Source organism: Anopheles stephensi, chromosome 3 (assembly GCF_013141755.1).
Source record: "Anopheles stephensi strain Indian chromosome 3, UCI_ANSTEP_V1.0, whole genome shotgun sequence".
Lineage (NCBI taxonomy): Eukaryota > Metazoa > Arthropoda > Insecta > Diptera > Culicidae > Anopheles > Anopheles stephensi.
The window spans coordinates 45,024,535-45,046,133 of record NC_050203.1 but is presented as its reverse complement, the minus strand read 5'-3'; the positions used below and the strand labels follow the sequence as shown (position 1 = coordinate 45,046,133).

The 21,599-nt window shown below is 46.3% G+C and overlaps 1 protein-coding gene across 1 annotated transcript in view; it reads right to left on the bottom strand.

Annotated features, from left to right (window-relative positions):
• Window positions 1-21,599, bottom strand: part of LOC118511058 (protein gustavus) — a 102,192-nt gene that overhangs the window by 27,453 nt on the left and 53,140 nt on the right. The gene's annotated exons all lie outside the window — the stretch shown is intronic.

Here is a 21,599-nt window from a genome sequence, read left to right as displayed (position 1 = left end):
TAAGGAATACTGCTCTGAAAATCCCCAAAGCACGCTCGATACGATTGAAGCACAACTCTTCGAACGATCAAATACTACTTCTTCGGTTTGCATAAAAAATGCTGATCTTGATGTGCTCAACCGTTTCTCCTTGCACTACTGCAGCATCATCCGTGATGGGCCAGATGGGCAGATGTTACCTGTAGCTATTGTGGGATAGAATTATTTTTACCTGAGTTGTCCTTTCCAAATACCTGCCAATGTAACAAAAGGATAAACGGACCCTTCACCTACACGTATGAACGTGTGAGCGTGTTTCCTGTGGGTTACAGAATAGGGTTATGCCTGGAAAAGAAGATCACTCCAACAGTTCTATGCACCATGTGAGGGAGTGTCAGGATCCTGAAGCTGCCAGGTAGCTAACTTCAACAATAGAGCATAAGCAAAGCTGCAATTCTGGGGAAAAATGATGCTTTGGATGATTGTATCTATGTACCTGTGCCATCAGTGCTGCTGCACTGGATATTAACACTAGCAAGCAAGTAAAACTCCTTAAAGAACATTCGCTCGTTACGGATTGAGAAGGAAGATTTATCTCCGAACTTCATTAAAATAAATTTCAAACATTTAATTCCATCTTTGGCAATGCCTCGTCTACTACATTATTCTTGCTGGAATGCTCCAATATTAATGGCAGTGGCGGTGAGCCCTCTGGAGTCGCTAAGCAGACTGAAAGTTCCGTTGTAGTAACACGTCAAATCCGTTGACTAGGCCAAAGTCAGAGTTCGGGGCCCTCTCGATGACCAAGGCACTTATTACTTTACAACCAGTACACCTGAAAGATATTCCTTGGAGCCCCTTGAACGCTCGAGATCCTAAGCATAAGAATTGTATAGCTATATATAACATAACATAACCCATGCTGTACAGCTTACACTTTTATAGGATTAATGATCAGAGGATGGCTTTTGCTGTACTCGTGTACATTTTTAGCCGTACAGTTAATCGATTTAAGGTCTCATAAAAGTTCTCCATTTTTATTTCGCTTGGATCAACAAGGAAATTGCTGTAGGCCACATAGTAAATCAATACGGACTCTCTCAGTTCGACATTCCTGAACTCGCCCATCGATTGAACGCCCGAGTCTATGTGCCTGGTAAACGAATTGCACCCAATCACGGTGGTGATGGATTTTGAGGTTTACCATAAGAACTACTGCTGTGGTCATTGTGCTTCGTCCCGCCGTTTGGAGACGCATCGCATGATCGTACGCCTCTGTCAATGGATGTTTACATCCATATAAATGGTTCTTAGAACCGCTAAGGACACCAGGGGATTACTGACCCGCGAGTAAAGCAGAGAGCAGCAAAAAGCGTTTAAAGTCGCTGTTTCCATCCCAGTCCAGCCGAGCTTTATAACGACAACCCATTTCATAGGACGCGACAACAAGCTTGTCCAATTTGCCAAAGGAATGGTTTGACCGGTCGCAACAAACATCACACGCGGGGCAGCAGCGCATCACATACTGCGCACGACTCAACAAGCCAACAAGGAACCGCAACGATTAAACGAGAGTCAAGATGGTGGTTGGTGAAAGGGGGGAAGGGGATGAGCTTCGGACGCTGACCGCACCTTGGCTACGATCACTAGCCATTCGTCCGTGTGCTTTTTTTCTTTCTTGCGAAGAGTCTGTGGCAAGCGATCGCTTAACCAAAGGCTACACACTTTACATCTCGATTTCCCGTTTCTCCACGATCTTGGGCGAGCATTCTAGCGATAGTGTATTACCCGAGAGGATGGATTGCCAACACCACACTGTCATGTTTGAGCAGCACCTAAATGTCCATGCGACCGGAGAAAAAACAATCTCCACCGTGCACAGAACGATTTCCCTGCGGTCGGAGAGTTCTAGGAGCTGGCTGGACGGCTCATCCGTCTCTGCGTGAGATTCGATTTGCTTCTTTTACATGTCATCCTGCAGGAGGACTGCCAGTGGAGCCTGGATGCTGGGTGGACGGACCATGGTTGCTCGATGAGACTTTTGCTCGCTTAATGAGGTTTTTTGTGTAACCTTACATTATATGGCTCAGGTTCAACTATCGGCAACAAAGGAATCGGATGGTAGGAAAGCGACTGGGCGAATGAAGCGAGATAAATAGCGTACCCAGTCCGTGCCTAGGAATACGATTACGTTGCGAAGAAAATCACCACTTTGCTTCATTCTGTGCTCCCAGTATTGAGGGGGGTTTGGACGTTCTTCGTGCGGAGAAAAATCAGAGAATTGTACGCCGGAATCTGGCAGATCTTGAGTGAAGTCATGAGCGGTACTATGGCAAGAACGAATGGCATTAAGGTGTGCTGTGTAGAATAACCGATCATTTGAATCCAATCCCATTCGTTCTAGCACCCGGGGTCAATCCATCTCTTTCCGTTCAAGTACCTAGCTTAAAACTATGCATGAATCTGGGCAGTTTTTATTTGTTTGAGGAAAAGAACACAGTAAAAAAAATACCAGAGTTAGAATGTTATTGCTGATGTCCAGCAAAAATGCTCAGGACTTTTGTTGACTGTGTCTAGAAAGTACGAACATTTTAGTTAAACCTGATTCGCTGATGATTCAGAATGATTTTCGAGATGGAATTTGAAGCTTCAAATGTGTTGCGGTAGAAACAAACTTTGCTCCGAAAAAGGAAGGAAGAACATCTTTGATTCCACCAAGAATATAGCTCGAAAACGACGTCCTGAGCTTCAAACTGGTTGTTTTAGAAAGTCGATCCAACAGCGAGTCTCACAACGTAGCCATATCGAAGATGAAAGGGGAAAGAACTTATGGCTTTTTTCGTTGCTGCTGTTGCTTTGCTTCTTCAGCTCGTTCAACAATCGTTCGAGAGCACATGGTGCTAGTTGCTGGTCAGCCTGTCACTAGCCACAAGGCGGATATGTGTACGCTCGAAGGGTATTTCGCTCGCCATTCCTGCACGCTGTGGCCGTGGATGTGCTTTCGTGCCCGGAGTCAGTGAAAGAGAATGGTTCTGAAAACGAAGTTCATAAAACTTTCCTGCAGCAAAAGAATGGAAGCTGTCCATGTCTTGCTGGATGTCTTGCCGGCGAGCCAGCCCGGCCGAAAGGTGAGTTTTTACTTTCCATTCTATTTCCATTCCTGTTTCTTTTTTTACGTTTTATGTTTCGTTCTGTTGATGTTACGTCGCCACAGCCACCTCGGCCGTCTCACAGCATCATCATCATCATCATCTCTGCCTTCCTGTCTAATACTCGATTAAAATCGTTTGGAAACGAAAAGGTGGTACGAAAGGAAACGGATTCCGGCCCGGGAAGGCGCAACGTATCGGAAAGGAAGAAGAACCTACCAAGTTGATGCAGCCGGGCTAAAGAACCAAATTAAGAACCCAGACACGACTGATTTGAGCAAGATTCGGGAAGAATGAGAAACAAAGACCTGAACGAATCTGCTGCCCGACATTCGGGTGCGATAGACAGAGAGATGTGTGGCCGTCGATGCAAACACGAAGGAACGTATAATTTCCTTTCGCTGGAATTATTCCGCCGGACCATCATCAACGCACTGGCACTGCAAAGTTTGGGCCGATTCCGGTCAAGGCACCGTAGCACCACCACGTACGTTCCACTTTGCCCCGTACCGATTGTGCTCGATGTGCTGCCCGATTATGATCATTAGTGTTTTGTATGAGAAGCTAATTTTCATAAGTTAGCGAAAGGTGTTTTTCTGAATTTTGCTCCAAAATCGTACTTTTCGAGGTTTGATTGCTTCGTTCTAGCAAGCGGAGACGAGAAGATACTGCAGATGCGTGGTTAGTTACTAAGTGGTTTTGAATGTTGAGCTATTGTTACAGTTAAAGAGCTGATGCCAGGTCAGGTTTGTAACAAGACGTCTTATTCCCAAGTTTATTTAACTGCAACCTGGGTCTTTGATGCAACTGAATCGTTATGTTTCCCAGTTTATCAATTACAATGGTTTGTTAATTCACCATCTGAAGTGCTGGTACCGGGGATCAATTCCCATCTAGAACCCTTACGAAGGACTGACAATCCAACTACGAATAAAATAATCTCAAGGAAGCAACTGGCACGGCGAGTCCTTTCGAGGTTGTAGCATCAAGGTGTAGTGATCTTACAGAATTGATCTTAATGCCCGATGTAAAGGATATTTTCAGCATAAAATAATTCTACAAAGTTTTCAGATGATATCATACCTTTTTCTGATGAAAAATGGAAATTGTGTTCTCATTACCTGTAAGAAAAGAAAAAGATGAAACTTTACATTAGAATTAAGATCTCAGATCGCATTAATCTACGATTCATATATTCTGATGGAAAACGTCATTTGAACCTCAACACAACAGTGTGATGTGTGATGAATTTAGCCGTACAACAAAGTTGTTGAAGAAATCCAGCTTCTACCAATTGAACTTCAGAACTTGAATTGCTTTGCCTCTGGTGCAGAAGCCAAATGCTCTGTAAAACCCGGTTCTTGCCCGTGTCTTTTCAGCAACCGAAGAACGGTCCTACCGTTTACACAACGGTCTACAAAAAAGAGGAAAACAGATACGGCATATCCCTGTGAGAAAAGCGGCCCTACCAACAAGGAACCCTGGAACGGCAGCAGAACAGCTGTTCTACAGCTGAAAGAGTGGTTCGAAAAACTTGTTTCTTCACTGCCAGGATCCAGGATCCGTTTGCTCGTAGCCCAATGTGGGACAACAGTTGTGAGTGTTGGTTAATAATGATTTCTCCTGCTAGCTCATTAGAGAAGCCTTCGAATGCGTCGTACCTACTCGTACCGGGAATGTGAGCGGCAAAATCCTGCCCCGATAGGCTCCGGATGTCGATTAAGCTACCCGTCCATAGAGACTTGCCCAGCCAACACAGGCAGGCAGGCAGGCAGGCAGACAGGATTGAAACCCGAACCGAAATCCTGGGCACAATGGGGACTCGAGAAAGCAAGGAACAAAAAAATACACGACCAACACAGCAGCAGCACAAAAAGGAAGACCCTTGTATGCCCCGAGTTTGTTGAGTCCCTTTCGGTCGATATCGATGTTGCTTTAAAGGAGGAACGAAGTGGATGTTAAACAGAAGTAAAGAAGAAAAAACCATTTAGCTCCCTGGCTGCTCCGGGCAAAGCCCAAGGAAAGCATGTTATTGTATGTGTAGCTGGAGAGTTATAGAACAGATTGAAATCCAGGAATAGAGCGCACACTAACCAGGAAAACGCTTTATAGAACACACGAAGAAGGCTATGAAACGAACTAAGGCCACGTCATGAAAAGCGAAACATAGCAATGTAAATAAAAAATAAATCATGATCTACGATCATCAACAACACTCGCTGGAGGATGATCGCGGTATGTTTAGAAGCAAAGATCGCACGTTTACACGCATTCGCTCTGGTAGTGTGAGTGCCAGCATTATGCTATACTATGTTGTTGATTGGGCCGATGCTGCTCGATGGGTTTGTTTCCTCGTTGCTTAATTTGTCGCAGCCAGCAAGCAAGTGCCGCTCAGAAGGGCCGCCGTGTGCTGCAGCAGCAGCAGCAAAACATGGCAACGTTGCGTCTGGAAATAGAAAGGATCTCTTTTCCTCTGGTCGTACGAAGCGGTGCCACAAAAGGAAGTGATGAAAATTACAGCCAATGCACCAGAGATCGGTCGTCTGTCCTGAGCTGCGGCTACGCCAGAGAGCGAGTTGAGCTGCATGAATGCATGCGAGAGAGAGAGAGAGATGCATTGGGTTGCATCGCTTGTGATTGCAGCTCGCGACCAACGAGCACATGTGCATCGCACGTTTGTATGGAGCACGGAACAAAACAAGGACCGCCGCCGAGTCGTGAGAGCACTTCAAAATGAACGAGAATTGTTTTCTGCGCGATTCATCCACGAAGTGGCAGTTCTGGCTCGCCTCTAATTGATCAAGCTACAGATGCACTTTTCCGTTCGCTGGCCCGCATCCCGAGAGTGGCGATGCTCGTTCTTGGACGGCCTCGGCCAGAACCGCGAATCGAGCCCGTTTGCTACGATTGAGGAGTTAAGCGAAGATTCCATTTAGAATGCATCTTACGCTTGTGCCGCATGGTGCGACGAGACTGGGCGATATTTGCAGGGAGCAGGGAACCCGGTAACGAATGCGATTATGTTCTGCCAATGGCTATGTTTGCATTGGCTGCATCGTCTTGCCGGGATGCAGGAAATGGGAACCGACGTGGCAACGTTGCGTATCACGTTGCGTGAGTTTGCACACACACACACATGCATCCTTAGGCGCACAAACACACGGGCGCTCATTTCTACCAACCTACTGCTCCTGTTTTTGCCCTTTTGCGCACGACGCACCAACAACATAACAGCCACCAACAGCTTCGCCAGCATCCTGGCTTCCATAATCCAATAAAATGCATCCTCACCAAGGGTAGCCTGTGTTTTTCACACACATACACACATACACACTCACACAAGCTTTGTGAGGCCGACAAATTCGTGTAGTTGTAAGTGTGTTAAGGCCGTGAGTTCTTGGTTCGAGGGTAATTAATGTTGCTGGCACTGAGTACTGCAAGGACTCGTTGGGCTGCAACGTATTAATTCTCGAGCCATGTACATATAGGGTTCAATCTTTTACAATCTTGCATGATTTGCGATACGCACACTAGGATGGAATAATCCTGTAATGGTATACTCAGGCCAAAGAGCACCATTTGGCACCATTAGAATTGGAGGAACATCTTCGGCCGGTTAATGCGTTGTTGGGATACTTTGAGAAAGCAGGAAAGCTGTATATGGATAGACGAGCAGGACTTTCACTCATTTGGTTTGAGGATTAAATGTATGGTCTTTTCTTACTGGACTAAATCAAATAAGAATAGCAGTCTTAGTGGGTGCCTAAAATTAAAGACAGGTTGAACGAGAGACTTTAAGCTGCCAAAATGTGATTCTAGCTATTAATATCTTAAATTAAATGGCCAAACAAAAAATGCTTCATTTTTTAACCCATTTTCGATATATGAGACCAAAGGCTGCTGACTAACAATGAGAACCCCACACATTAAAGCATCATCGAGCAATGGGAAAAAAAGGCTCAGCCAATGTCGGCGAAGATCTTAAAATAATAATAAAAAATGTCACGCTGTGTGGCCAGATACCCCAATGTCGGTGGATGTTGATCATGGGACGATATCGCAATAAAAAAAAAGGTTTCAGTCTGTGCGAGAGCGGAGCTTGTTGAACGGAATATTTGCGCCATCAAATACGCGCGACAACGTCTTTGGCGCAATGTGTTCGAACATGTGCTGCTGACAAAACCCATCCGCAAAACTGTGGCACACAAAATAGTGTGGGCCATTTTGGCAAGTAGCAACAACAAAAAAAGACATCAATCTCGAACACGAGAATTTCGCTATTGGAAGTCAGTGGTTTTTTTTTCGTGCGCGTGTGTGTCTTGTGTTAAAGTTTCGTCTCTAGCACTGGAAACTCTGCCAGAAGGAAGGAGAAGAAATCGAGGTCGAAAAATCCCATCGGAACGGACAAAAAATCCCATTCAAACGCAGCGAACCTTTTCGTGGGTCTACGTTGGGTCGATTTGATTTTTTTTGTAGTTCTGCATTTGGCGGAAGCCCAAGGACGTAATCGATCGTTGTAGCGGGCCCGTGTGCTATGAGTGCTGGATCATTTGACGATGGGTTCCGTCTGTTGCTGACCGGACGTGGGGCAAATTTTTGCACTCATGGTCACAGATACGTCACACAAGGAACGTGACATAACGCCATCCACCTATTGATTGGATAAGCTACTCCTTTGCCGATAGTCGCAATGTTTTGGAGCTGTCCTATAACACTCTCATCAGCTTCATGCAAAGTCAGAGGAAGGAACCATGAGATCCAGTCCCTGTCCGCGCTTGTTGACCTGCGAGCGCGGGGTCGTTCACGCAAATTTGTGGTATAATTAAAGCGACTTTCTTTACTGGTACTGGTGGCTTCGTCTGAAGCAGATGCGGGGCCCACAAAAACGCGATATGCTTCAACGGGTAACGTTACCATAATGACGGTTAATTAGTCATTGCAAACAACGAGACAACACAGACAACAAGGAAGCGGACGATTCGCGCTGACTGCACCGACGTTTGTCGACAGCGTCATCATTGACACCATCATCCACCATAATGTGCCTCAGCACACCCTACCGCACACGGGAATCGTACGCAATGTTGATAAACGCGTTTTGAGGGGGCGCACCTACGGAATACAAACAATTCCAACTACTACTATGGGCAGACATGGATGTGCCTGGTGGTATGCATATTCGACCTGATATACACAGACAAAATTCAGGCCGGAGTGGAGCGTCGAAGGATATCCGAAGTCTAGAGGCAAAGACAAAGACTCGCCAAACGCGTGTGGCCTTCAACTGATTCGCGAAACTCTCGCGAAACAACGACATCTTTGTCGCCGTTTGGCCTAGCAAAAAAGTTGTCAGAAGATGGTTGGTGGTAATGGGGAACAAAAACATAACGAAACACACTTGTATTGAGGAAATCAAATATGTGCGTCAGAAAGCAAGCTGAACGCGATGCGATGTGACAGTTGGTAGTTAGGAAATCAGTTGTTGAGGGTTTGACCGTTGTTAGTACTTGCTACGGACTCTACCAGAAGGGCAAACATCTAAATTTATCCAGAAGGGGTAAGTTGAATTTCTACAAATTCCAGCTCTACAGGAGCCACTATTGTTCCTGGTAGTGATAGTAATGGTTTATATAGAACGCCTCCAACATAGATTCTGCCACTTGGCATCTTTACACTGCATGTAAAAAATCGTATGTAATCTCTGCGTACACGAGCGATTTTAAGCGACCAAATTGAAGCTTCTCCACGCCACTTCACCGCACTGAACAGATTTCTTTGAAGAGGTCTCCCCTGGAAACTGGTGATGCTGCTGCTGCTGGTGATCAACGTCATGGCCGCGTTCTGTGAAACACATTCACTGGAGCTGAACACAGCCGAGCCGAGCCGAGCCGTGGCTGTAGGAAACACACACACACACACGCTGCCAAGGAACCAAAACATAAACACAGGCTAGTAACAATTTTGGATGATAAAAATAAGCATGTTTATTAATAAAATCCTATGTCTTGGGGAGGTTCTCGGGATACGTATTATTTTTCTTTCATTTCATCTCTCTCGTGTCGACACATAATCGTACACCACCCAGAACGATTGTTGGGTCTCGCCTCTTCGCTCGGTTTCCCTAAAAAGATAGCCCACGGCGCCGTTCCCACCCGAGATTAGCCTCCCATGCCTGCCGGTCGGTGACAGTGCTCCTTCACAATTGGAAGGTGGTGGTGCGTAGTTGCATCGTGTGCAGCAAAAACGTGTAGTATTTCTCACCTTTTTATGTTTTATTAACGCATTTTGTCCATCCGATCCGATCCCACATATGCATTCCTTTCTGATGTGTTGAGCATTGTCCACTATTCCCGTCGTTTCCCCTAATAAGAAAAGCGAAGCGAAGATGCTGGCCAGTTCTGTCTTCGGATGAAATTTTCTATATCAAACAAAAAGATTTCTTTTTGTTCGCCAGCGACCACAAAACAGCAGCAGCAGGAGACCAACAGTTGGATGGTGGTTGTTTGTTTACATATTCTACCGGTCATAAGCCATAAGCAGAGTTCAAATCTGGCTGCCTTCACCGAGGAGAACCCGTTGTGGGGACACTTCTAATGAAGGTATAGACATAAAAAGCGTCCAACTTGCGGGAAATGCGGGAAAGGGCTGTAATAGCGGGAGGAACACGACCCAAGAGCCCAGAAGGAAAAGGAAGAGAAGGCATGGGACAACAATCTGGAAAGGAAAGGCCGATCAGAAGGAAAAGGGCAGTTGATGAAAGGAGTGACTAAGCACAATAGAACAGAGCCAGGTTACAGAGCAGAGAGAAGACAAGAGTTCTACTAACGAAGCAATGAAGCACTAGAGAAGAAAAGGATAGGAAAAATAAAGGATGAAAATAGCCCGAACGACGACGACGGCGAGGATGGCGTGCGCGACTTCAGCTCTTTGTTGATCGCGTGAAGAATATTGAGCATTTGAGTGAAGGCTGATTAGTTCAAGCCCCTTTCGTGGCTGGGCCCAGCGTTTCTCGACCCTTCCCACCGCGGGCAGCCTTTCCGGCCATGGAGATCCTGAAGCCCGCGGGAACCAGTTCCCAAAGCTAACCGCGCCGAGCCGTTTGGCTTTCGCTACGAGCGCCAGATTTATGACGACCCTCGTCGTTTGCAGCGTCGTTCGAGCTTTGGCTTAAAAAATGAAAAATAAAACCGGTTTCTAACCGGCATGCTTCGACACCCAACCGTCCGTTACCCTTCCCGTGGTTGGAAAGCTCGACGGAATACGTTCTGGCGGAGGTAGAACAACGGTGGTGGTGGTTGAAGTTAAGTTCTTCCAGCTCAAAAGCTGTATGCTGCATTCCTGCCACTATCGAGCCGTGTGTGTGCTCCTCTTACGATTCGTTCGTTCGCTGTCTCGCTGGTTTGGTCACAAACTCCAAAACCGGATTCTTTACGGCCCTCATGTTTTCTGTTTATCTACGGCGGGCACACGCGCAGCAGACAGCGCAGAAGAACGCCGCTCAGAAGGCTGTGCAGAATGGAATGGCCGAAGCAGCAATATGATTAAGAGAGAGAGAAAGAGAGAGAGAGAGAGAGAGAGAAAGCGAGAAAAAGAGGAAAAGATCGAACGCACGTACTAAATTGGTCCGCGGGGGTAAAAGTGCCCCCCGGTTTGCTCCAATGGGCAACCAGAAGTGTCAGAAGTTAGCCAACTTTAACGTCTGTTCCGATTGTTGCCAATAACTGGTTCGCGGGTGCCAGATTTGGCCCCGAAACGGTGTCACTCGATGGAGTGGGAGGAAAAGTTTAGCAAATGCTGCAAATGGGCCTCAAAACGGCCCCGAAAAAAGTGCAATCTGAAACAGTTTCTGTTCCAACCCAAACCCAAGCTCACAATCCGACGGGGGACTCGAGAGTAAGCTTTGAGTCAAGCTTCAAAGAATGAGATAGAATCGGAAATCGACAGGTAGACTGAGGGGGAAGGGGGGGGGGGGGGAATGTAGAGGTGAGTGTGCGATCGATTCCTGAGATGCTGGAGAAACTTGAAGAAGTTTAACCCGTGCAGAGGAGAGCTGATCTCCCGTTCCCGTCGACCAGCTATTCCAGACCTCCACATTTTATGGTGTCAGTGAACTTGTTCCACCACGTACGACCTCCAGCACTGCACAAGAACCAAGCAGCCGAGAACGTCCGCGGGAGACGCAGGGTTCGCCACAACGCAGATTGATCTCAGCCTGCGCTTGATTGCTGCCCTATCCGGCTCTATTTGTAGCCTCACGCGTTCGCGCTAGGCAAAATCCCAAACATGGAAGTGAAGTTCTCGATCTGTGCCATGACGATGTTCTGCAAAAGCCCGGTGGGAAGCTGATCGCGAAACCAGAGTTCGACGATATATTCTCGACTTCGTGATGCGCTCACAGCTACCCACATACACCGACACACACCCGTGTGCCCTCTGAGAGATTGTGGTCATGATTGTGGGGAACTTCAAGTGCCATCGCACGATCCAGTTTCCAAACTGGTGTGTCTAGCTCCAGTACGGTACAAGAACTGCTCTTCGGACAAGCGCAAGATCATGGCCACATGTGGTGGCGAGTATTGACATTGCGCGAGCGCGCGGCGAGCCTAGCAAGGGAACCGTAACTCGTTCGCGAAGCCGCTCGAAACTGACTGCGGGCGCCTTGTGGGCGGTAGAAAAAAAGTGCGGCCGGGATGAAGATGAAAGACGAAGAATTTTGTTTAAATTATCTAACTCGTCCGGCTCGTTTGGTTGGGGCGCGATTCCCGTACCGTACCGGTCGATGGTGAAGTGAACGATTCATTAAGGAATGATTAAAGATCGCCGTGCGTTCGTTTGTAAATAATCGACAACACACACTCGGGACGGTTGTGTTTGAAATTTGTTCCCGTTCATCGTTTGGAACACTCGGTCGGATAGCCGTCGATCGCCTTCTAGACGAACGCTCTCGCTGCTCTTCCGTACACATCATTGCGGACTACTATTTTTAGGGACTACTATTAGAACAGCAGAGCCTCCACGGATCGCTGTCTATGTCTGAATTTATTTACAGATTCGTTGATCCGGATGTGTAGCGCAATATGAAACTCACCAACTAGCAAACGCATGCTACTACTCCTACAACAAGACGTTCATTTTTAGATTGAAATCGAAGATCTTGCAAAATATCACACGTTATGCGGCAGGAGTGCTCCGGCAGGTAAGCAGCGATGTATCTGCCCATCTCCAAACCTGCCTTTGCGATGGAAAAATAGTAGTAATTTTTGAAGCTTCTAGCAAGAAATCAGAAGCATTTTGATTCCCTGACTCTTACGCAGAGAAGGCTTCAAACCTCAGCTCCGAACGAGCCATGCTGCACGTACTATTTGCAGTAATGTACGTACAGCGCTTATAATTTTATTTCATTTCCGCTCCCAACGGCCACTCGCTACGGATGTTTTGTATGCAGCGGTCATACCAAGACACGGTTTCAAAATTCTACCAGTGCTTGCTGGTGTTCAAGAATTTTACGTGCCAAGCATGCAGTGACAAGAATCGCGCCGGTAGCTTAGGCGACGCAGTTGTTTGCAATGATCATTTAGCATACGACGTGCTGTATCGATTGCTGTGTGATTTGTGTGTATTTTAAGTGATGTATGAATGGAATAAAACAACAGTTTGTTTAAAAAATTGCGTAAATGATAGCTTGTATAAAGTTGACTCGTTCTGCAAAACTTTAAAATGATGGAGCTATGAAAACGGCAGTTTGGCAACTTTGATCGTTAACTAGCAACATTCCATCAACGTAATTGCGGGATCCATCGGTCGAGCTTACCCGGGACAAGGTGCCCTTTCACGGTTTGGAGAAGGAACTGTCTCCAAACCTATATGAGTTGTATTCTTTCTTGTAATCTTGATTTTAAGCAGACGTTTAGACCAGGCCGTCCCAAACGAATATCTGCGGGATCCAGTGGTAGGTGCGATAGGGGTCGCATCTCTATCTTAGACTGGCAGGACCGGGAAACAAATCTCATCTGGAACGTACGCAAGGCTGACTGACTATCCAAAAAACCCTACAGCTACGACTAAAACCAAGTCAAGAAAAGCCATTAAGGGCGGGACAAGACCTCCCCAGGATGTTAGGCCAAGAAAGAAGCAATATTGCAACCATAGTTCATTTTCCCATTCAAATTATTTCTAGATAGCATCCTTTGTGCCAAACATATTCTCCTGTCAAGCATTAAGTGCACTATGTTCCTCAACAGTCTTCAAAATTCTTCTGTCCTTAAAACCATGACTCTGTATCGATGAGGTAGAATTTGTAACAAGACATGCCCTCAAACAATAATTTAAGCAACTAGCATAAATGTTAATAGATACAGACAAGCGGTGGCGAGCAGCAATAAAACCGACAGAAACAAAATTGAAACAGTTCTGCAGCAATGGCTTTGCAGTGTAACAATAAATGCACGCGAGCAGTCGTAAACATTTATTTAATGTGTTTACAGAAATAAATCAAGTCTGATTTACATTGCCATTTACATGCTAAATCTGTCGAACGCTTGCAAATGTCGATCCTTACCAACATAACAACCCTGCTGCTGCACGCGGTGCGCTTGGTAAAGATCTATCACAGACCAAATTACCCAGCCGATCGGTCAATGTCTTCTGGTGCTGAAATGCAAGCGAAACACCCCTGCAGCCGCTGACTGTATGTGTGACCGATGCTCGATGGTGAGTTATATTTATATGGTATAATTAAACAACTTGCCTCGAGCTACTCCGAGCACTACTAGGCGATCTCTTGCAGGAGCACCCCTAGTTCAGTGGTGCCGTATGTGTGTGTGTGTGTGTGTGTGTGTGTGTGTGTGTGTGTGTGTGAGTGTGTTTGTCTTTGGCCGGTGATGGATACGCGATCGTATGCTGGTCGATGCAAACTACTGCCGCACGGTACAGAGCTACGGATGCGATGGGGGGGTCGACGAACGGCGATGCCGGGAGTCCTTGTAGCTGGACGCGTGCAATGGGCAAAAACCGGAGATGATGCATGTTGCTCTGGTGCAGCATTGCTGCAAACGGTACGATCTTTCTTGCCTGTTATTGCACCGAACACGACCGAACCGGCCCTCGAGGATGGAACCTTGATCTCTTCGCCGGCTCCAAGAACTGTTTCTACTACTGCTCGCACGTCCCGCGCAACCAGCTCCACACGATGTCGAAATCCTTCCCCTTTTCGGCCGGGTCGGAGAATATCTTCTACACCCATTTGGCCTTGTGCTGGCCTCGAACCTATAATGAACCGTAAGCCATCGAGTGAAATTCCCTATGCGGGTGCATGCGTACACTTCGATTGGATAGCCTTGTTGATTTAAAGATCATCACACCGCGCGGACCCTTTATTTATCGGCGTAGCTCCTCCAGAACACCATTCCCGTTTCATCACTGGTCAGTCCTTGGTCCTGGTCGAAGCTGTTTGTTTTGTCGTTGTGTTGACTTTTGGAATTTCATGCACTATCGGCCCACATTCATGGCAACCGAATTTATGTTTGAGTCGAGACCAAACATTTCGTCATTCTTGCTCATTAGAAACATCCCCATCCCGAGCGGCATTTGCATGAGGGTCTTTGGGTTTGTTGTTTTTATATGTTTCGTGGTTGCCTGGGTCTGCAATCAGGGGGTCCTTTTGCTGGAGCGGTGATTTTACTCCTTACATTACGTATATTGAAACTGAGGTCATGCACTTGAAACCATGCTCCAATCGTCTGGACTCACCGTCAGTGGAAGTGTACCTTTATATGCTGCCAATTTTCCTGGTAGAGTTTCGTCTCGTTTTTTGTTTGTGTTACTGTTCATTTTCGATTTTTATACCTTATCCATGAGTCCTTCCCTTTCCGAAAACGGCTCTGCTCCCTTTCTGCCCACTTTACCTCGCCCCACCCCCACCTCCTTTTCCCATGTTGCATGGAGGCCTTCTGTTGTGGCTGCGGTTACAAACTTTTTCGTCGTTTTTGTAACTATGGGATCGATGGCCACAAGCAGACCGACGCGGCACGTACTCTACCTGTGCGTACTTTCGATTCCTTCGAAGAAGCCGAGGGTTTTAACGAGTCGGGCCGGACCTTAAGGCTCGGACACCACGGGCTACATGCTCGGACTCGACCGTATCTCTGTTGGGCCAACAATGGCGGCTACGGTCGACGGTGACCATGAAAGCGAAACATAATTTCCGTGGGCTTTTCGTTCCACGTTTTGTTCCTGGTTGTGCGGCTCCTCTTCCTGCAGAGGCTGAACCGTAGGCACTGACGATCTTTCTGCCCCCCAAAAACAAAACCGGGATAAACCGACTCGTGCACAGACGGACGCACATTCGCCGGCACACGTAACACCATGGACCACGGCTGGACAGTGCCAGTGCTCAGCAGATCGGAAGGCCGGTGCACCGGAGATTCGATTCGATCCTTCCAATTTTCAATTACAATCGCCGTCATTACCTTTATGATTTTCAATTTTCAACTCCAATAAATTACGTTCGAGGAAACCTTCAATTTAAAGCTGAGCATGATGCGGTGGAAATAGGGCAACGATGTCAAAATTCTGCACGGAAAGAACAGAGCGCGACAGCGAGTGAACTTTTCGCAAATGCTTCCCCGGGAAGCGTGATCCTAAAGCACATACAAGTAGCAAGATAAATGTCACTGCACGAAAGAAATACAGCCATTGGGATTTGCAGGTAACATTAGGATGAATTTAAGATTTTTTTGGCAAATGATGCGTTGCGTAAAAAATCCAGGTTTTGATTAAATTCTTGACTTGTGCTTCAGCCATACGCCAATCTAATAAATAATGTAGTATATAAGAATATTAAAAGCATATGAACACTATGTTTAACACTACAAAATAGGGAGGTCCTGCCATTTCTGGTATCCTTAACATAATTTACTTGCTATTAGTCCCTATGTGTTAGTAACTCGGGACGCTACCACTATGTTTACTATTATAACTCAATTTATTAAACTTTTATTTTTGAGAAATCGCGTATTTCAGCAGGAAAAGCAATTTATCATAAAAAAATCTAATTACCACAAGTTAGTGAAATTGGTTCACAAAAATTACTAGCTAGAATCTAATTGGCAAGCACTAAACTCTAGGGTCGATAAATCTTTCCTGCAATGTTCCTAGAAGTTTCGTTTAGCCTTGGTTAGCACGACAGGGACATCATACACACACACACACACACACAAAAGGCCGTCAAAGCATACTTTTGTGGAGCGTACTGGATAGAGTGTTACGCCGTCGCAACGGATCCGTTATGTTGATTATACGTAGCCGCAGTCCACAAGGACGAACACCGAACGGCTTGTGTCCGCACTGTGCTATGGTAGCTAAAATGTTACCCATCGGAAGCCTTTTGATTTCTGGCTCTACTTAGTGGGAAGGTAATTATATTGTCAAGGATACCCTCGGAAAACTGCTCAAGGATATGGCAACGGAAGGCAAAACGTTCTTCTGGATATCAGGAGTTGATTGTACGAGAGAATGAAGATCAATGCGTTTAAAGGTCAATACACTTGAAAATTTTGAGCAAGATTATTGCATCATGATTATATACGTTTTTTTTTCTTCTGGAAATAATACTAAAAACATGAAAAGTATCGTTTTTTTCCTGTTGGTAATTTAAAATGATCCACGAAGGACAGATGCCACAGCCATTAGTCAGGCAGCGTAAACCAAATCATGGATGGAAAAGAATAATTTTATAAAAACGAAATAAGAAGCCTGCATCCCAAGTTTTTGTTTCGCTCTCGCTTCTCTCTTTCCCTCTCGTATCCCGGAAAGAATCGTGGGAACATTTCTTATACAGCACCTGCACGTGTACAACCAAAAACTCGAGGCAGGATTCATCATCGGAAGAAGCCAAAAAAAAGGGATAACACTTAACAACTGCTGGAAACCTTTTTTCGAGCATCCTCAAACTTTAGCTTTTAAATTGTGCGATCTTTTACACTCACACATATTCCGATGAAGGCTGGAAGTACAACATTGCTGCAGCACTGTTCCGGACTTACCTATAACGAAAGCAAAACGAGAAAAATGAGTTGTGTTAGTATGTGTGTACTTTCAATCGGGATGAAGAAGATCAAGTGAATCCAGCTGCATCGTTTATCGATTGTTTGAAACGCGGATCATTGAAGATCCTCAGGACGAGAGTCAGGAAGTCGCATTCGGAGGTTGAGAGCCCGTTCGAAAAGCGTAGATACGGTGGACCCGGGTATGGGGTAGACGAGGGGCGCAAAACTAGAAGGTTGCATCGCACTGCTCGGAACTAACATGAGATCGAGGAATCAAGAAACGGAACCAAACGGAACGGCCATGGATCGTTTGGGAGAGCACAACAACAAAAGAGTGAATGATGCGTATCCGAGTGGAAACGTGGGAGAATCGTCGATGCGTTGTCAGCAGTAGTGGGAAGTTGGCGAAGGTGCCCGGGCGGAGGGCGAAGACGATGCCGCTTGGATGGCGCTGTGCCTCGGTTACCGAATTCCCTCGCACTGCGTCAAATCATATTCTGAACTCCGGATCCAGGGAAACAGTGCACCGGACCAAACCACCTGTACCACACCGCCGCCACTCGATGTTGCTCTGGCGCTGAATGCGAGCGTCTTAAGATTCTACCGGTGCACATTTAAGCCAAACGGAGCGTCCGAGGATGACGGAGAAGATGACACGACTTTCTAGGCGGACGGAAGATTGTTTTGCCTGTCGCTTAGTCAAGCGCCTTCCTTTGCATCGGCATCCGAACGGAACGCAATTTTCGCCACACTGACCACGCTAGAATGGCCATGGAAAGGTGGATTTGAGCAGGCGTGTCGAGGTCGATCGCATTTCCATGAAAGATTTTCCTGAGCCACACCTGTGAGCAGCCACGGGGAGGCCACGTGAAGCAAACAAGCGAAGGAATAGCAAAGTTGGGCTGTTCGGGAGTTGGTTTTCGAGGGTTTGAAAGCAGAGCAGAGGACGCTACTTTCTGTGCTGTGTATGCCATGTCGGTCGATAGGAGATTCGATTCGCGTGGTCATTCGCGCGCAAAACAGAAACAAAGCCTAAGGACAGCCCTTGTCGTTACACGCGTCTCTTAAATCTCTGCTCCACTTTGAGCAAGTGCGTGAGTGAAACGAACGATTTGACCTTTTTACTCACGGGAACAGAAAATTGGTGTCCGATCAATGATCACATTCCAATTTTGGGGGGAAGGGCAGACTTAACCCTTACAAGCCCTGCTGCACGGCATGTGGACGGGGGTTTGGTATGTTTGCTATGCAGCTGTTCAACGATTTTAAGTAAGAAACATTGCTGAATGTAGAGCCTTGAAAGTTGTTCCAAAAATGTAACATCAACCCATGGGTCTTTTGTCAAACTCCAACAGAAGGTAGATTGGTTGACGACGAATTGAAATCATTACATTCCACGAGGTATGAGGAATCATTCTTCGACGAGTTGACATGTTATTTACCTTACACTACACAAAGATATATTTAAAAATTGATATCATTCATTAGTTAGCGTAACTACTACCAATCAGATCAAGTATCACTTTTCAAAATAGAAAGCAAGACATTACCGGATTTCGATCCATACAATCTTTTCTTCTTGGCCTAGCTGCTTGCCAATTCTGGTTATTACTGGCTTATTGATTCAACGCAGTTACTCCTCACTACGGTGGAACGACCCTGATAAGATTTGAACCACGGTCCTGCTGTGTGAAGACTGGCGTCGCTGTCGCCTCTACCACCTGAGTGATCATCCTGAGTGATTAAAAATTTTCATTGTATGGATCAAACTCCTACATTGCTCAAAGGCACTAAGAGGATTGAATCGCAGCTACAGCTATTAAAGAACACAAATTTAAGGTTACAGCACTTTTTTTACAGTTTGTCACTTAAATCAGTGTGATACGTCACTTACCATGGTACTAAAACAATCACAACGCTAGAAGAATGCCACAGACATCGTGCGCCAATAATACAAACCCGATCATTTGTTGCAACAGCCTCCTGGAAGCTCCCAACCACTAGCGACCATAGCAATGGAGCATTCAAACAAACATTTCAATCAATTTGCCAACTTTAGCACCAGTCACAGTCGATCAAGCAAATTAATTAATCACATCACCACCAAACAGCAATCGGCGCGAAACGGTTGTCGGGGCAAACGTGACTATTTGCGCGTGCTTTACCTTCATTAAAACTCCCGCGACAGGTCGTCTATCCGGTCGTACGGTTCCATCAACTTCCAGCATCGCATCGATATTTGCCATTTATGCTGTTGTGGCGCGTTGTGGCTGCATTGCATCGATCGCAAGACCTTCGGAAAACTGCACTTGCGAACACTGGCGGTGCCGCCAATTGGACACAGACAATCCTGCGAAGGGAAGTGCGAGACGATCGTCGCCGATATGATTTATAATGAATTGTGCACAGCATTGCTTAAGCTTAACCTTAAACAATGCGGCACGGTTCTGCTGGCGACGTCACTAGCGCATCGCAATCTTCTGCCAGTTAACGGACGGTTTCGGGTGTATGATCGATATCCACTCCTACTCCTTTTCTTGCAGCTAGCGGATGCTGCTGGCCATCTTTCACCTTTACGAACCGCCGACTGCCGGGTACTGTCAGCAGTATCTTACTGACATTGCTTTCAAAGATTGTTCTGTAGGCGATTGTTGATTAGCGGTAATTTGTTGATTACTCAACTAACCTACCACCCGACCAGGTCCGGTCCACGCCGTTTAGGACTCACTGTTTGATTTAAAGGTGGCTGCTAAGCGTAGAACGAATCGATTGTCGAGCCATTCGCAACTTAAAGAAACGGTTGCTTCCGTCCCTTCTGGAGACAGCCAGCAACCAGCAGCTAGTGAACAGACCCACTGATTCACCCAAAATCGAACGCCTCCAGGCTTTCTGGTAAATTCAACTGATTGCCCTACTTCCACAATCACAGCACACCGGGGCAGTCGACGACTGGTTGCAACGACTGTTGGAGACGAGGTTAGAAGCGGTATAAGCGGGATTTACACCTCTACCGGTTCTAATAAATTCATTAAAGTTTAAGGTCAGCCAAGAGTTGCATAAGACTGCCGTTCTATACCGTTTCTGATCCGCTCCATTCTATAGCCTGTCGATCAAGTTGTCGCTTTTGTAACTTCTAAAAGGCATCCCCACTAGCAATCACTATGCCACCCAAGGTAGTTACTGGTGTGCGTGATGTTTTTGTTTTGTGGTTGGAGCCCCATCACGCTAAAGCACCCCAGGTTGCTGGAGAGCTTGGTAGCCAAGGAAGTAGGATATCCGATGTTGCAACATCAGAATTCATCAGAAAGCATTTGATTGCACCGCGGAAAGATCACTTGGAAGATAAGTCAAGTCTTCCATTCGTTGGCCTGTACAGAGAGGATCAATTTCCGTTGGTTTCGTACGCTGTTTTGATTGTTTTAAAGAATTCTATGGAAGTAGTGTAATGTTTTTCACAATTAATTCCAACAAACTTCATAGCTTAATGCACAAGTTATGATGAATCATGCAACAGCGCCACTATTCAAAAGATATCTCAAGATCGCCGTTCCGAGATCGAACATCGAAAGGTCAACACTGACGAACACGTCGGTGGACTGGTGCGCACCTAAATTAGCGCCATTAAACTGTCGAAATCATCTCAGTCGTCTAAGATGCCGCCGACGATCTTGGCCTCAAACAACCACCGACCGAGCCGCTGTACTTTACTGGAGGTTCCGTTTGATAAATTGATTTTTTTTTCGTCTCGCTTGCAGCCTCTTGAATTAGCTTGAATGCTAAGATTAGTCCAGTTGGGGCGACTCGTCTCATGCCGTGTATTTCCCAATGGGCAGCCGGCTAACATTTGAGCGCTTTATCTGTGCTACACGTCCTATTCTTGGGTCTCGCGTTTGACACTGAAAGAAAAAAAAAGCCGCGTACTGTCCGACTTTGGTCATTAAGCTCCAAGTGGGTGGATTGTTTTGTGCAACTTGTGAACAAGTAACGAAAAACAAAAAATCCACATTCAATTCGTCATGGCTACATTAGAATGGCACGGGGGGTTTTTTGTTTGTCGAAACTGTCAAGGTGAGTTCCAACTTCGCGCCAGTGCCATTTGCAGCATTTTCGTTTTATACGCGCTATTCAAATGTGGACGCAACAATGCTGAGCGCGAACGCTTGGTTGTCTGACGAGGCGGACGGGAAAATTCGTGCTCACACTCGACGCAGCTGACGACTCTAGGTAGAACCCTTCGGATGTCTTTGCGGAACCATTTCCGAAAGCTCGCATACATGATAGACAACCGGCGGCTCAGGGCCGGCACGCTAATACAATTCGTTTGATTAGATAAAACATGCAGATAAACTATCTGGCACAGTCGGTAGGGTAAGGTGGGGTCGACGCGGTGACGTCGCACCAGCGCCGAGGTTGAACGGCAAAGGTT